At 38.8% G+C, this 14,817-nt stretch overlaps 1 protein-coding gene across 2 annotated transcripts in view; it reads left to right on the top strand.

The window, feature by feature from the left end:
- Window positions 1-14,817, top strand: part of LOC145984088 (uncharacterized) — a 501,971-nt gene that overhangs the window by 229,678 nt on the left and 257,476 nt on the right. The window lies entirely within an intron of this gene.

The raw sequence follows: 14,817 nt of genomic DNA, 5'->3' as shown, positions 1-14,817 counted from the left end.
CTTCCGCTGTCTTGTCATATATCGGCACGAAACAAAAGAACTCTACTCGAATACAGGTGGATCACGAAACAATTAATGCACAGTGAAAACCTTCCGTTCCCAACACATCTAATGTTTCGTTTCCCAGTATGATCAAATGCTTACTCATTTATCTCCAGTGACGTGCCCAAGGGAGGGTTGGTGAGGTCATAACCCCATTTGACCCAGTATTCCTTTTTTTTAAAAAAATATAAAAAGATGAACGTCAAAGACAGGAAAAAAATGGCAAAATCAGGACTGACCACCAAAAATAGTATGCGTAACCCCTCTCCCTTCAGAAAATCCTGGGCACGTCTCACTTTATCTCGGACACATTTTTTTAAAATCAACTCACCAGAAGTTTTTATCATTCCGTATTGGAGATTGAAGTAAGATGCGTTCTTCCTGCAGGTTTGGATATGATCCTTTAGGGTGCTGTCGTCTGCCTGCCTTCACGCCTAACCTTAACAAGGCCCTAATTTTCCATCCTTGTGACTTGGATTTTCAAGACTTAGGAAGGTTTCAGACTGAAGGGACAAGCAATACATGTCAATTGGAATGGGCTAATCAACAGCAACGTTTCACACCGTAGAGACACAAAGGGCCGAACAAACCTAATTTCGACTTGTGAAATCCTCAGGCGACACGTGAAGTCTCCCTTCTTAGGCCACTGTCATTTTCACCTCGAAGTAGTAGCTCTTGTTGACCACAGAAAAAAATTATCCTCAACCGGTGGGAATGCTCCTCAGTTTTCTTCTCTTTCCTATAATTTCTGTGCTTGTTCACTATACAGGCAACATCTTACGATTTGATATACACAGGACATGCACTAAGTAGACATTTTAACGAAAAATCGGTTGAAGTCAAGGATGGCTAGGTGGCTCAGTTGGTAGAGCCTGCAATTTCCGCCTAAAATGTCTACATATGCAACATCTTCCTTTCTCTTCTCGACATTCATAAAATTTTCGGCTGTCTCTTTATGGTAGTTAAGTGTTTGAATGTGTAGGTTTAAACAAAAGTTGTTTTTTTTTTACCATGAAATTCTCGGACTGCATATACGAAATTTAGTTCTGGCAAAACTAAATCATCACTCAAAACTTTGATTTTCAGTTGATCTATGCAGCTTATTTCTGTTTTAATAAACCACGCCAATATCCGGTACTGCAGAAATATTCACTTTAGAGAGAGAGAGAGAGGAGGGGGGGGCTTGATCTCTTCGGCCCTCGAACCGAACTAGCACTACACTGAGGCCCCGGAAGTTCTGCTGTCGTCAATGTCTTCATTTTAAAATCACCATATCTTATAAAGCAACCAGAGCACGCTGACTGATATAATCTCCAATAGACTGTATGAATTGTCTTACCTCTGAAATCTCATTAACCTATTCTTTATACAGATCAATCGAAAAATTGAATCGGCGTATTTATATCCTCATTATATTGTAGAACGTTTCGCAGATAAAACGATTCGTTAATATTGCCAGTGTTGGCTCCTTCTCTCATTCAAGAACGTACCCTCTCCCGACTTCCAGAGATTAGAAATTACAACGAATCGCCCTACGTGTGGCGCTACCTTTGTTGTGCAGCTTCTAAATGCTGATAAGTCTCTACATAGTGCTCAAGTGCGCTGCGACAACACCGAAAGCGTAAGAAAAGTTTGCGTGCAATATTATCAACAACAGGGTTATAGAACATTCTCCGTCTTGCCTAGATAATTTTCTATCTCCTTAAATCATCGTCACATTATTCAAAAAGCCAAAAACCTAATTTTATCTAGTGTAAAATAGAAAATTTCCCGGAGGAGGGGGGGGGGGCTCGAGCAACCTCAACCCCACCTTGGATACGTGCTATTAACAATAACAGGGTTATAGAACATTCTCCGTCTTGACTCGATATTTATTTCTTCCAAATTATCATCACATTATTCAAGAAGCCAAAATCCTAATTTTATCTAGTGTAAACAGAAAAAATTCCTGAAGGTAGGCTCAAGGCTCCTGATTCCCAACTTGGATACGTGCTATTGACAATAATAAGGTTATAGAACGCTCTCCGTCTTGTCTCGATAATTATTTCTCTCAGATTTATAAATTTATTATATTTACATTATTCAAGTTGCCAAAAATCTAATTTTATCTAGTGTAAATTGAAAAATTTCCTGAGAGAGGGCTCGAGTCACCTCATCCCCACCTTGGATACGTGCTATTAACAATAACAGGGGTATAAACATGCTCCATCTTGCCTCTATAATTATTTCTCTCCTTACATTATTTTCACATTATTCAAGAAGCCAAAAACCTAATTTTATCTAACGTAAACTGAAAAATGTCCTGGGGAGAGGGTCGAGCCCCCTGTGCCCCATCTTGGATACGTGCTATTATCAATAACAGGGTTACGGAACATTCTCAGTCTTGCCTCGATAATTATTTATTTCCTTAAATTATTGTCACATTTTTTATTTCACACCACAAGAAACCAAAAACCTCAATTTATCTAGTGTAAACCTAAAACTTTCGGGGGGCTCGAGCCCCCTAAGCCCCCCTCTGGATACGTGCCTGACGCTCCCTGTTCACAGTACCATATATTGTTTATATAAAACATTGCGTGTAGGTAAGAATTGTTTTTGGTGAGGTGAGGTACGTGACTGAAAATCGCCCCTCCCAACTGTAACTTCTGGATCCGCCACTGCGTGGAAGACAGTCTGACATTGGGTTGGTGGATTAGAGTATATTGTTAAATTCATGAGACAATTATTGAAAATATGGATCGAAATCCGTTATCCCTCAAAAATTCGCTTCCCTTATGTAATCCGTTATCCTTCCATAACTTGTCTTGCCACCGTAATTCTTCTCGCTCCGAAATCCGGATTTTATCTGAAATCCGGATTTTATCCGAAATCCGGATAGTATCTATATTTTCCGAATCCGGATTTCAAATTTTCCGTAATCTTTTCTTTTTTGGCCATCTCTAGTCCTAACACCAAATGCAGCCAACGCGAAGTGCAGACGACAGGAGAAGCCGAACGACGACGTCACAACATGGCGCAGGTGTGTTTTGCGCGCAACGCTCGGCTCGAAAATTTGTAACGGTCGGATTGACCATTACTGGTTTTGGTATATTGTAATAATTGATTGCTGGCCAGCTACAAGGTGTAGGGTTAAGTAATATGCTTCCATGAGTGTACTTTTATGTTATTATTGCTTGTAAGTGTATATTATTGGATTGTGCTTTGCTGGATGTTAGATTCCCCTGTTTTTACCTCCCCGGTTGGGGGAGCTAGCTGTCTTACAAAGGACCGTTGGCAGTGGAATTTTCCAACGCTACGGGGTCCACGTCCACGGACGTTTACCCCGACTATAAAAAAGGCCAGTGGGCTTTAGCAAAAAAAACAGTTTTTCCCCATTGATCGACGAAAGAGGAACGTCTCCTCAAGTTTAGTCCACTTATGGTGGCTAAACTGGATATCATAATGTAGCATCTGGTTATGCCAGCCCCTGTTGCTGTCCCAAGTCCCCTTTTAGAAAAGCTTTGATTATATGGATATTTCCGAATTTGATTAATTGATGCCCAAAGAAAGAGAGAAGGCGTAAGAAAACGCATTTGTAACGGAATATCATTTAAGCTGAGGATAGGCCCACCGAGATAGTTTTGTTAACTCGGTGGTAAGGGAAGTGCCGATGGTTATGCCATAGGTGCGCAACTATATTATTAGAGATTAGGTAATTTGGTCTATGCAAGACACTCATGGAAACGCTCTGTAAAATATGTATATATATAACTACGTATAATAAACCAATATATCCTACGAGAATGTTATGATTTCAAGAACTACGGTACTGTCCATTTAACCAGTTGTATATTCACTTGCTGTATATGTGTAAACGAACCAGGGATATAAAAATATAAATTGTTATGTGAAACCCCCCTTTTGTAATTCCGGCGCAAATATAATCTGCTCGCTTTGCACCCAGGGTGAGGTGAAAGGAGAGATTGAGGGATGAAAGTAGGAAGTAATCCAGAGGGCCGGATAGAAACGAGGGATAGGGGGGCGACACTTTCACATATGGGGGCTCTATTGTCCAGGATATATCTTGTTGTATAAATTGTCGTCAGGTCTATAAGTTTGAAAGATAGACGGACTGACGGACGGATAGATTTTTTAATTTTTACAACGAAGATCGTACAGAAGTGAATGTTATTACGAAGTGGAAAAAGTAAAGTAGAAAAAATGGTAGTACAAATTGATAGAGATTTGCTTGGACAGCTATTGGGTAATCAGGATATAAGCGATAAATCTCAGGAAGAAATTATTAGGGAATTAAATAATCTTGCTTTATCGCGCACTGAACAGCAGAGTGCTAAGGAAGAGGAGAAAAAAGTTCAGAAAATTCTCGATAAGTCAAATTTACCGATTCCAGTCTTCACAGGAAGCGATGACAAGATTTCGCCGCATGATTATTTGCAGGAGTTGCGGAATTATAAAGATGTCATGGACATTTCGGAGAGGTCATTGTTTGACAAGATTCTTCCGTTTTCGCTAAAGAGGGCTGGAGGGGATTGGTTTAGATTTTCACGCCCGTTTGAAGATTTCAAGAGCTTTGAAAATGCTTTTTTAGAAGAATATTATTCTGTAGATTATAAGAATGAGATCGACCGTTTGATTCTGAATCGCTTCCAAATGAGCGAAGAATCTCTGGTTTTGTTTATTCGTCGAATGAGAAAACTCTTTTCTATGAGGCAAAAAGAGACAGACGAATGTGAAGTAATCGAACATATTCTATCTCATGCACACCCTAGTTTCCGAAGACATTTCTATGGAATGCAATTTCATACCTTGAAGGAATTGGAATCTGAAGCAGCCATTGTTCAGAGGAGGTTGTATTCAGAAAGGCTTTATTATTCACCGCTCGCCGGTGAGACGGAATTATCTTTTTCTGAAGTTTGCAAAACTGAAGAGGACACCTCGCGAAGAACAGGAGTAAAACATTTGGCTTTGTCCGCGAGGACAAGCGAGGGGGGAACCGAGAGTGACCAGCTACCCTTATGCTCTCTGAATCCAGGTTTAGGAAAAAGGATCAAGGGCTGTGAAACAACCGCGTTTCTAAGAAGGGGTATTGGCGGTGACAGGACCGTAGGGCAAAAGAGACCCTCTTTTGATGCAACGTTTGGGCAAGCGGGGGCCAATAAAAATTCTGCAAAGATAATTTGTAGGGGCTGCCGTTGTGAGGGCCATAAACTTCAGGAATGTCAACAGACCAATAGAAGGAACCAACCCGCTGGAAAGGGAGGTCAGCAGCGTCCCCAAATAAACCTTCTGTCACCCGCCGGGAGAAAACGCAGAAACAAAGGCCGTTTTTTGAATGGAGAAAGCTGTTTTCAGCAAGACCTCGAACCTCTCATTCAATGTAAGATTAACAACAAACGCTTTGTATTATTTGCAGATACGGGAGCTTCAGCATCTACGCTAAGTTTGGAAACAGCCAAGTTGTTGGAAAGGGATGGAAATAAATTCATGAAGACGAGAAAATGGAACATTTCATTAGCTGTGGGCAGCGTTACGTCGAAGGGCGAGATGTATGCTACTGTTTGTATTAATAACATGAAATTTAGGCATAAATTTATCATCCTAGAGAATTGTTTCCGTGACATAATCGTTGGAAGGGACTTTTTAAGGCAGAGTAGGATAATTTTGCACATTGAGGACAACGGTTGGTCGTTCAAAGATAGCGACGTGATTTACACGTTCTCGAAGCGTGCATGTAAACGAGAATTCGCTGTTACAGTTATACAGAGAAATAACGTGGTACATGAAAGGAATAACTCGTCAGATCACTCGCGCCTGGATGGATGCAACACACATGCACAAGAAAATAGCGGGAAGTCTACGAATGAGGATACGGGCCAATTAGTGGATTCCCAAGGACTCGAAGTTCAGAAGACTGCAAACGCTGGTGCATTATGCTCTCTGAAAATCTCGAAAGAGGTAAAGAGAAAACGGAGGAAGGGAATAAAAAGGGAATGCAAATTTCCTCGAAAAAATTCCATTTCTACGGACAAGAAGAACCATGTATTATCATTTTTGCTCTTTGCTTTAGAGGACAATGAAAATGATGAATTACTGGTTTCCGAGAGGCTACAAAAAACTTCATCGCTTGTTTCAGAGCAAATGAGAGACAGTTTGTTATCTCAAATAATGAAACAACTGAAGGGAAAGCATTTCTCTGGGAGTAGGAAGTATAAGGAGAAAGTTGCTAAGTTGGCCAATCAGTCGTTTTTGGATGAGGAGGGAGTTTTGTGCAGGAGGATAGACTGCAAGCAAGATTCTAAGGGAACAGCCAAGATATGGGTCCCGTTGAGTTTGAAATCTCAAATATTGACGTCACATCACGATTCTGAATTTGCAGGGCACAATGGGAAGCAGAAAACTTTGTCGAAAATCAAGGAGAAATATTCGTGGCTTGGAATGACACGAGATATCGCTCGCTACGTCAGAAGTTGCGTTCCCTGTACTGTTTCCAGCAAAAGGAAGACAGAAGAAGTGAGACTGAAATATAAGAAAACGAGCCCAGCCTTACTTCAGATGTTCCCGGATGAAGAGAACGAGATCAAACGTAAGCCATGTAAATTTCGCATTGGAGACAAGGTGTGGCTGAAAGAGCACACTACATCTGGTAGATTGCGTGGCGTTAATGGTGAACTTGAAACGGAACACTCAGGTCCATGTTTAATGTCTGGAAGGATTAAAGAAGATGCTTTCAGGGCAAAGAATGGGAAGGATTGTCCGATTGTGTAAGCTGAACCAGGCCAGTTGTCCAGCCATAAACCACCAGCTTTTGCTGTGAGGTGGAGGGACAGAAAACAGCCAAGGGGAGCCACGCGACAACTCCTAATGAGGGTTTGGAAGACTACCGTCGGGCCGCCTAGCCAGCAATCCCAGCTGTCATAATAGCCGACCGCGGATCTTCTTTTATTTGTTATTTTTTATTTAGTTTTCATTTGTATATAACCCCCATTTTCTACATTTTCACAACACTGTTTATTTATTTGCGTGTCTCCAAGTTGTAAACAGAAAGATACATTGTGGATTTAGATTCGAGAGTCGAACCAGGACTCGGATAAGAGTCGAACCAGGACTCGGTCAGGAGTCGAACCAAGGACTCGGTCAGGAAAGGAACCAAGGACTCGGTCAGGAGTCGAAGCCAAGGACTCGGTCAGGAGTCGAAGCCAAGGACTCGGTCAGGAGTCGAAGCCAGGGACTCAGTTGGGAGTCAAATCAGGGACTCAGTTGGGAGTCAAACCAAGGACTCGTTGGGGAGTCAAACCAGGAACCAGAGAAAACCAACTTCAAGGAAGATGCTGTCAGGAAGACTTCATCCTAGAGAGGATACTTCAGTGGCGGACTTCACAAGTAAGAGGAAGCTTGGTGAATCTGTGAACATTGTGGACAATGTGATAAAGTGAATGAACTAGTGACTATTTCATTTTTCAGATACTCTGAGAACAGTTGAATACCTTAGTGGGTATTGTGTAATTGTGTTGGATGATTTTGTAAATATGGTAATCTTGTTTTGAGTGTATTGTTTTTTTCTTGTTCCTCTTGAAGGGGGGAACTATGTAACGGTCGGATTGACCATTACTGGTTTTGGTATATTGTAATAATTGATTGCTGGCCAGCTACAAGGTGTAGGGTTAAGTAATATGCTTCCATGAGTGTACTTTTATGTTATTATTGCTTGTAAGTGTATATTATTGGATTGTGCTTTGCTGGATGTTAGATTCCCCTGTTTTTACCTCCCCGGTTGGGGGAGCTAGCTGTCTTACAAAGGACCGTTGGCAGTGGAATTTTCCAACGCTACGGGGTCCACGTCCACGGACGTTTACCCCGACTATAAAAAAGGCCAGTGGGCTTTAGCAAAAAAAAACAGTTTTTCCCCATTGATCGACGAAAGAGGAACGTCTCCTCAAGTTTAGTCCACTTATGGTGGCTAAACTGGATATCATAATGTAGCATCTGGTTATGCCAGCCCCTGTTGCTGTCCCAAGTCCCCTTTTAGAAAAGCTTTGATTATATGGATATTTCCGAATTTGATTAATTGATGCCCAAAGAAAGAGAGAAGGCGTAAGAAAACGCATTTGTAACGGAATATCATTTAAGCTGAGGATAGGCCCACCGAGATAGTTTTGCTAACTCGGTGGTAAGGGAAGTGCCGATGGTTATGCCATAGGTGCGCAACTATATTATTAGAGATTAGGTAATTTGGTCTATGCAAGACACTCATGGAAACGCTCTGTAAAATATGTATATATATAACTACGTATAATAAACCAATATATCCTACGAGAATGTTATGATTTCAAGAACTACGGTACTGTCCATTTAACCAGTTGTATATTCACTTGCTGTATATGTGTAAACGAACCAGGGACATAAAAATATAAATTGTTATGTGAAACCCCCCTTTTGTAATTCCGGCGCAAATATAATCTGCTCGCTTTGCACCCAGGGTGAGGTGAAAGGAGAGATTGAGGGATGAAAGTAGGAAGTAATCCAGAGGGCCGGATAGAAACGAGGGATAGGGGGGCGACACTTTCACAAATTAGAAACTCGAGTTTTTTTTACCTTAAAATGGACACATATGAACGAACGTGTGAAATTGCAGGGGTTATTTGTCGATGGTGTATATTTTAAAAATGATACATTATTTTTAAAAAAATGGTGGTAACATCCATTTTTAGGGGTGTGCGGGATCCAGAATATTCGGGAACGGGATCGGGAAAAAAAAATTCCCGTCCCGATCCCTACTTCGGGAAATGACTTCCCGACTTTTCGGGATCCGGAGCAGTCGGGAAATACCGAAAGATGATTTTTAAAAGTTGCTAATTCTCGACGTTTTCTGCATTGCAAGTGTGTGGAACTTATCGGAAATTGTTTGTATTCCAGAAATGCATAAACATTCAATCAATGGCGAATTTTTCCCGTCCCGAATGTCGGGATTAAAAAAAATCCCGTCTCGACGAAAAATTCTGTCCCGCACACCCCTATATATTTTCAACCAGTGAACAGATTTCTATGCTACACAGTAAATAGAATGGCACGCATTGAATTGAAAGGCACTGTTACAAAACAAAACACTCAAATAACCACAAACTATCAAACATCAATTATGGAAATGTGTTTTAAACCTGTCTGAAAAAACATGTTTCAAAACACTTTGTTTAAACGTTTTAAACATTTGTGAAAAAACGTTCTTTCTTTCCTATCCAAATACATAGAGGCTCTGTCCGAATGGTACAAAGTACAGACTTGAAGTATGGTCTTGGCGGAAGTGACGTCACCTAGTACAGTTCGAAAGCGCCAAGATTTTTGATTTGATTTAGTTTATTTTACTTCGCGTTTTGTGCCTCTTGGCTAATTTGCGAAGATGGGGATGAGTGATGAAATAGATAAATGGACATTCACAAACAACCAAGCCCGACCGGGATTCGAACCCGGGACCCTTGGCGTCGCAGCGCGATGTGCTAACCACTCGGCCACAGGGTCGGAAAGCGCCAAGAACAGAAGCACGCAAGTGCACCGCTCGCAGTGCAGATGGTTGGTGACTAGGTCACGTGGATTCCGCACTCGCTGTTCATTTGAAATCATGGAGGTAGAAAGCCAGCGACTCAGGTAGACAGATATATGTTATGGGCCAGCAAGTTGTTGGTTATAGCATAGAATAGTAGTAGAATTGGAACGAGATGAAAGCAATAAATCATCATTTTAATTGACATTAATGGCTTTTTTATTCATTTTCGAGGGGTGACGCTATTGTTATTTAATCTAGCGCCACGTGTCGTGGGTGGAGGAGGAGATGAGTCATCGATGACTCATGCACACGTGTGAGTTTGAAATTAATGGTTTTCCATTAGTGCACAAAAGACACTATTATGTATTCCGTTTTTGACCTAAGCTAACACTATTGTTGTATTTTATTAATGCGTTTCTGCCGGATATGAGGCACAGATGATTTATACTGACGTTGGAGTTTGGAATTAATGGTTTCTCCATTAAGGTACAAAAGACACTATTATGGAGTTCGTTTTCGTACTATTCTAACACTATTGTTGTATTTTATTAATGCGTTTCTGCCGGATATGAGTCATGGGTGCTTTATACAGATGTGGGAACTTGGAATTAATGGTTTTTTCCATTAATGTACAAAAGACACTTCCGGCCATTTTGGCGTCGGTGGTGAGTCATATTTGGTATAATTAAGGATCCGGATTTACCCGTATTCAACCGGTGCCGACGCGTTCGATCGGAGGTAGAAGATATTATAACACATGTTCGCTTTAAAGGCGAAGAAATTGAACGATGTATCCTATATGAAAACGAAGTATGCGAGCAGAATCCATGTTATTAATATTAACCTGTTACGGAAGAACCTGTTATGTGGTTGCATTCATCGGCACCCCCAAACCGCGCGCGTTCATGGACACGTGAGGGGAAAAAAGGTTCTCTATTGTTACGGCCCCCATTGCTTGGTCTTCTTCCGAAGTTGAATGGCAGTCAAGTGTCGCCAAATTTTTACACACGAGTATTGATTTTCTTTGAGGTTCCAATTTTATTTGGTGGAAGTAATCTACGCGGTATTTCTGCCGCCTTTTGTAACATTGCAAAGACTATTTAACCTAAGGCGTAATGAATTTGGCTGAACTAGGAACATTCAGTTCCAGTATCTACAGGTTAAAGTGGATGCGATCCACTATTTGCTCTTATTTCTGGGTTGCGAACCACGGCCCATTTGATTATTGGGTTATAAACATCAGGATTCATGTAAAATTGACCAGATGTTTTTACTGTTAGAGACAATATTTCGCATTTTTTGTGTATTTTTACTCAGAAAACGCTATTTGAACGATTCAAGCAAGAGTTCGCATGGGAATTTAGACACACAAACTGTGTTTCTTCAACTTTAGCTGAAATTTAGGTTTATTTTTTTACTCTAATATCACAATTTCTTCTATTCAGGCAACATTTTTTATTAAATTTTGGACTCACAAAGACATTTTTCAACTTTTAACTTGTTATTTTAAAAGTTTATTTCCATTTTTTACTCTAATATCACAATTTCTTCTATTCAGGCAACATTTTTTATTAAATTTTGGACTCACAAAGACATTTTTCAACTTTTAACTTGCTATTTTAAAAGTTTATTTCCATTTTTTACTCTAATATCACAATTTCATCTATTCTTGCAGAAGTGTTTATTGCAATTTTGACTTGCAAAGATAATTTTTTCAACTTCTTTTATTATTTTTTCTATTTATTGCCTTTTGTATCTTATATTTTTAATTTTTAACTTTGAGTTTTGTTCTTTATTTAAAAAATTTCTCTAATCACTAAGGAAGAAGTACTTTTAAGTAAAACTGTACCCACAAAGTTTATTATTACTATTATTATTAGTATTATTATTGTTGTTGTTTTTGTTTTGATGTAGTTGTTGAATCTTGTTGTTGTTGTTAGGGTTTATTGACTTCCACTACGCTATTTTTGGTTTGCTTCGTAGGAAAGTTTGTTTATTTTAGAGTTTCCTCGGTATTTTCTTACTGTTAGGGTAGGTAAAGTTTCCTAAATATATGAGTAGGGTTCCATATATTCTTGTTCTTGCATGTTTTTCATATGATGTGATCACCACAACTCTCCAAGTGCTTTTACTGCATGTTTCCATTTTTATTGAGGCTTAGTGATTCCTAGAGCCACTTTATGCATGAGAGAAAGCTTGAAAATTTTGATCTCAGATAGCCGTCAACCTTATGTCAGAGTATTTTCGAGTATATTTTAGTCTTATTATGGCCCACTAGAATATCATGGCTTGCTTATTTTTTAAGTATGTTGCGCAGTTATTGTATTTTTGCTTTTGCTTTCTAGATAAACTGTATGAAATGTTTAATATTTGTACTTTTTTGCACTTATAAGAGGCCAAACTTTTACTGTAACTAAAATTATTATGTCTCTAAGCACTGAAACCCTTTACCAAGAGTACTATAACTGAATGTTTATTAATATTGTTTCTTTCATCCCTTAAATATAACAATTTAACAATATAATGACAAATCACAGGACAAGTCGATGTTAGCAGATGACTACGTGGCTCTTAAGTCCACCTGCCAAACTTTTCTTACCATGCTATTTACCTTTATAGTCTTTTATTCGGGTACGTTTCAAGTACTATTGACTTTTTGAGTGTTTGATTAATACCAGGGGTTATTTGTATCTGTTATGCTGTATTATTCGAGGCTTCTATTTTTTATTCTACATTCACTATATGTCCCTGAGAACTAAATTCCACTGACTGAAGCTTAAAGCTTAGGCTCTACAGCATGTTGAATGGTTAAGCACTGGTCAATATGAATTTTACAGAGGCTAGTAGGAGGCATAGGAACACACGCCAGAGCCTTATTAGCGTGCAAGAAGCACTTTCAGGGAGTACTACGAGGAAACGAAGTTGATTTTTTGAGGGCTTTACCAGTTACACAGCCAATATTTGCTATTTCAAGTAACTTACATGTACCAGAACATTTTACAGCCCAACACTAACTAGACTTCAATTTATACTTTATTAGGTGCTAAATGTAGCAAGAACACTGATTGTACATACTTTTGAGAATCCAACTATTTCAGGATTTTTTCTATGTAAGCATATTTTTATTGATTACTAACTTTAACAGACCAATCAGGAAGACGCCAAAATTCACTAAACTTAGTACTATAGTGTATGTGATTGCATGAAAAGTAGAAATTATAACATCCACAAGATTTCGCTTTTTTTTTTGCTTTTGTGACTAATCGTGACGCTGAGGATGAATGGATGGCCAAAAATCTTAAGGACTGGATTTATTTTACCACTACAGACGCCTATGTAGAAACACTAGAGTACTGTTAGCTTTCAAAATTGAGGTTATACTGTACTGTTTTTTAAATATTTCGTATTTGGCACGTTACAGTTATATCCATTTCAGGACAAATATTGCTAAAACTCTCAAATTTACTGGTACAAGTTGATATTTCTGCTATCAGAGGAATTAACAACCCTATTTTACAAACAAATGGTATTGTTTACACTTTATTTACTTCAATCTGAGACTAATATTTTACAGTAATTGAATCATTCAGCCCTAGTCAATACTTTACTGCATCAGAAAGTTTGTTATTAATCTAATAAGTATGCTATTTTGTGATATTCTAATGCAAACGTTGTTTAATTCACTGGTTATAATGCAAACTTTTGCACAAATTCGATATATTCACTACCTTCAAACCAAACAATTGTACTTATTTAGCGCATTTCATTTATATTTCTTGTAATTAACTTATGTTTCTTATAATTAACAATCTAAACTAATTACTTTGGCATGTTAAAAACCTTATTTTTTACTATTTCCTATTCTATCAGGTTCTATATTGCTGTTTTTATCAATTTATGTAAGACCACACTCTGGTAAATACACATATATTTTCTTTTATACACACGCACGCCACACACACACACACACACACACACACACACACACACACACACACACACACACACACACACACACATTTACACACTTATACGAACATACATCTGACGTTTTTCAATATTTTGCTATGAAGTTTGCATCGACGCTATTCAAACAAGGGCAGGCAATGTAGTATTTATGAGTATTAGTAATCCCAAAGTGGTGTTTTTGGTGTCCAAGTTCAGATGAGAGGCTGCTATGTGCCTTTTGCAGGGGATTGCATGTGAAGTGTATGCATATTGAGCATTATTGAGTGTGTAGGCTTCCAAGTTTTGCTGTTATTTTCCTATAATTCTGTGAGACTGTAGAGAGTTCTCCCTTTTCAACCAGTTTTCTTTCATTGATTGGATACTTTTTGGGAACTTAGCAGTTTTTTATGTTATGAAGCAGATTGTTGTAGAATATTTTGCATGGTATTTTGTGATATTGAGTGCCTGCTGTAACGGAAGTAAGTATCTTTCCTTCTTGTGTTGATGTTCTCGTGTAGGTTTCCTATTTTCGGTCAAGTTGCAGTAGGGAACTTAGCAGTTTTTATGTTATGAAGCAGATTGTTGTAGAATATTTTGCATGGTCTTTTGTGATACTGAGTGGGTGCTGTAATGGTAGTAAGTATCTTTCCTTTTTGTGTTGATGTTCTTGTGTAGGTTTCCTATTTTCTGTCAAGTTGCAGTACTTAGAATAATCGCTACTGTCTTATTGATCTACGAAGCTCCTTTGAATAATCATTTGCATGTGACCCTATACTCCACGTTGTACTTTGTTCTGGGAGCTATCTTTTGAAGCCTTGGCATTCTGCTAGTACAGTATTATTATCGTAGAGGTAAATTAGTTCGTGAAAATATGTATTTTTCTGATTAACTATAGTCGCTTAGTTGTTCTAGCAGGTATAAGTAGTTACTGCTGATGTTGTTAATTTTCTATTCGCAGGGGCTATGTATGATGTAGCGTATTTGTGTTGGCTGTCCCTTTTATTCCTATGTTGTTGAGTTTCTCCATAAGCATGTCCTGTTTTACTCTATTCTATGCCTTGTTGCTGCTAGATATCTGAGGTATGTTGCTGGTTCATATCTGAGGTAGCTTGTTTGACTATCTATTATTTTTGCTATGGCTGTGGCTATTGATGTCCCTTTCTGAATTCCATGTTGGTTTCTGTTTATCCTTGTTGCTGCTTGTTATCTGTGTTAGGTTGTTTGACTTCAGGACTATCCTTTTTTAACTTTATTGTTGATTGCTGTTTTGTTTATTTCCTTATTTGTTT

This window comes from Lepisma saccharinum, chromosome 2 (genome assembly GCF_977018435.1).
Source record: "Lepisma saccharinum chromosome 2, izLepSacc3.1, whole genome shotgun sequence".
Taxonomy (NCBI): Eukaryota; Metazoa; Arthropoda; class Insecta; order Zygentoma; family Lepismatidae; genus Lepisma; species Lepisma saccharinum.
This window is presented reverse-complemented; position numbering and strand designations above follow the sequence as displayed.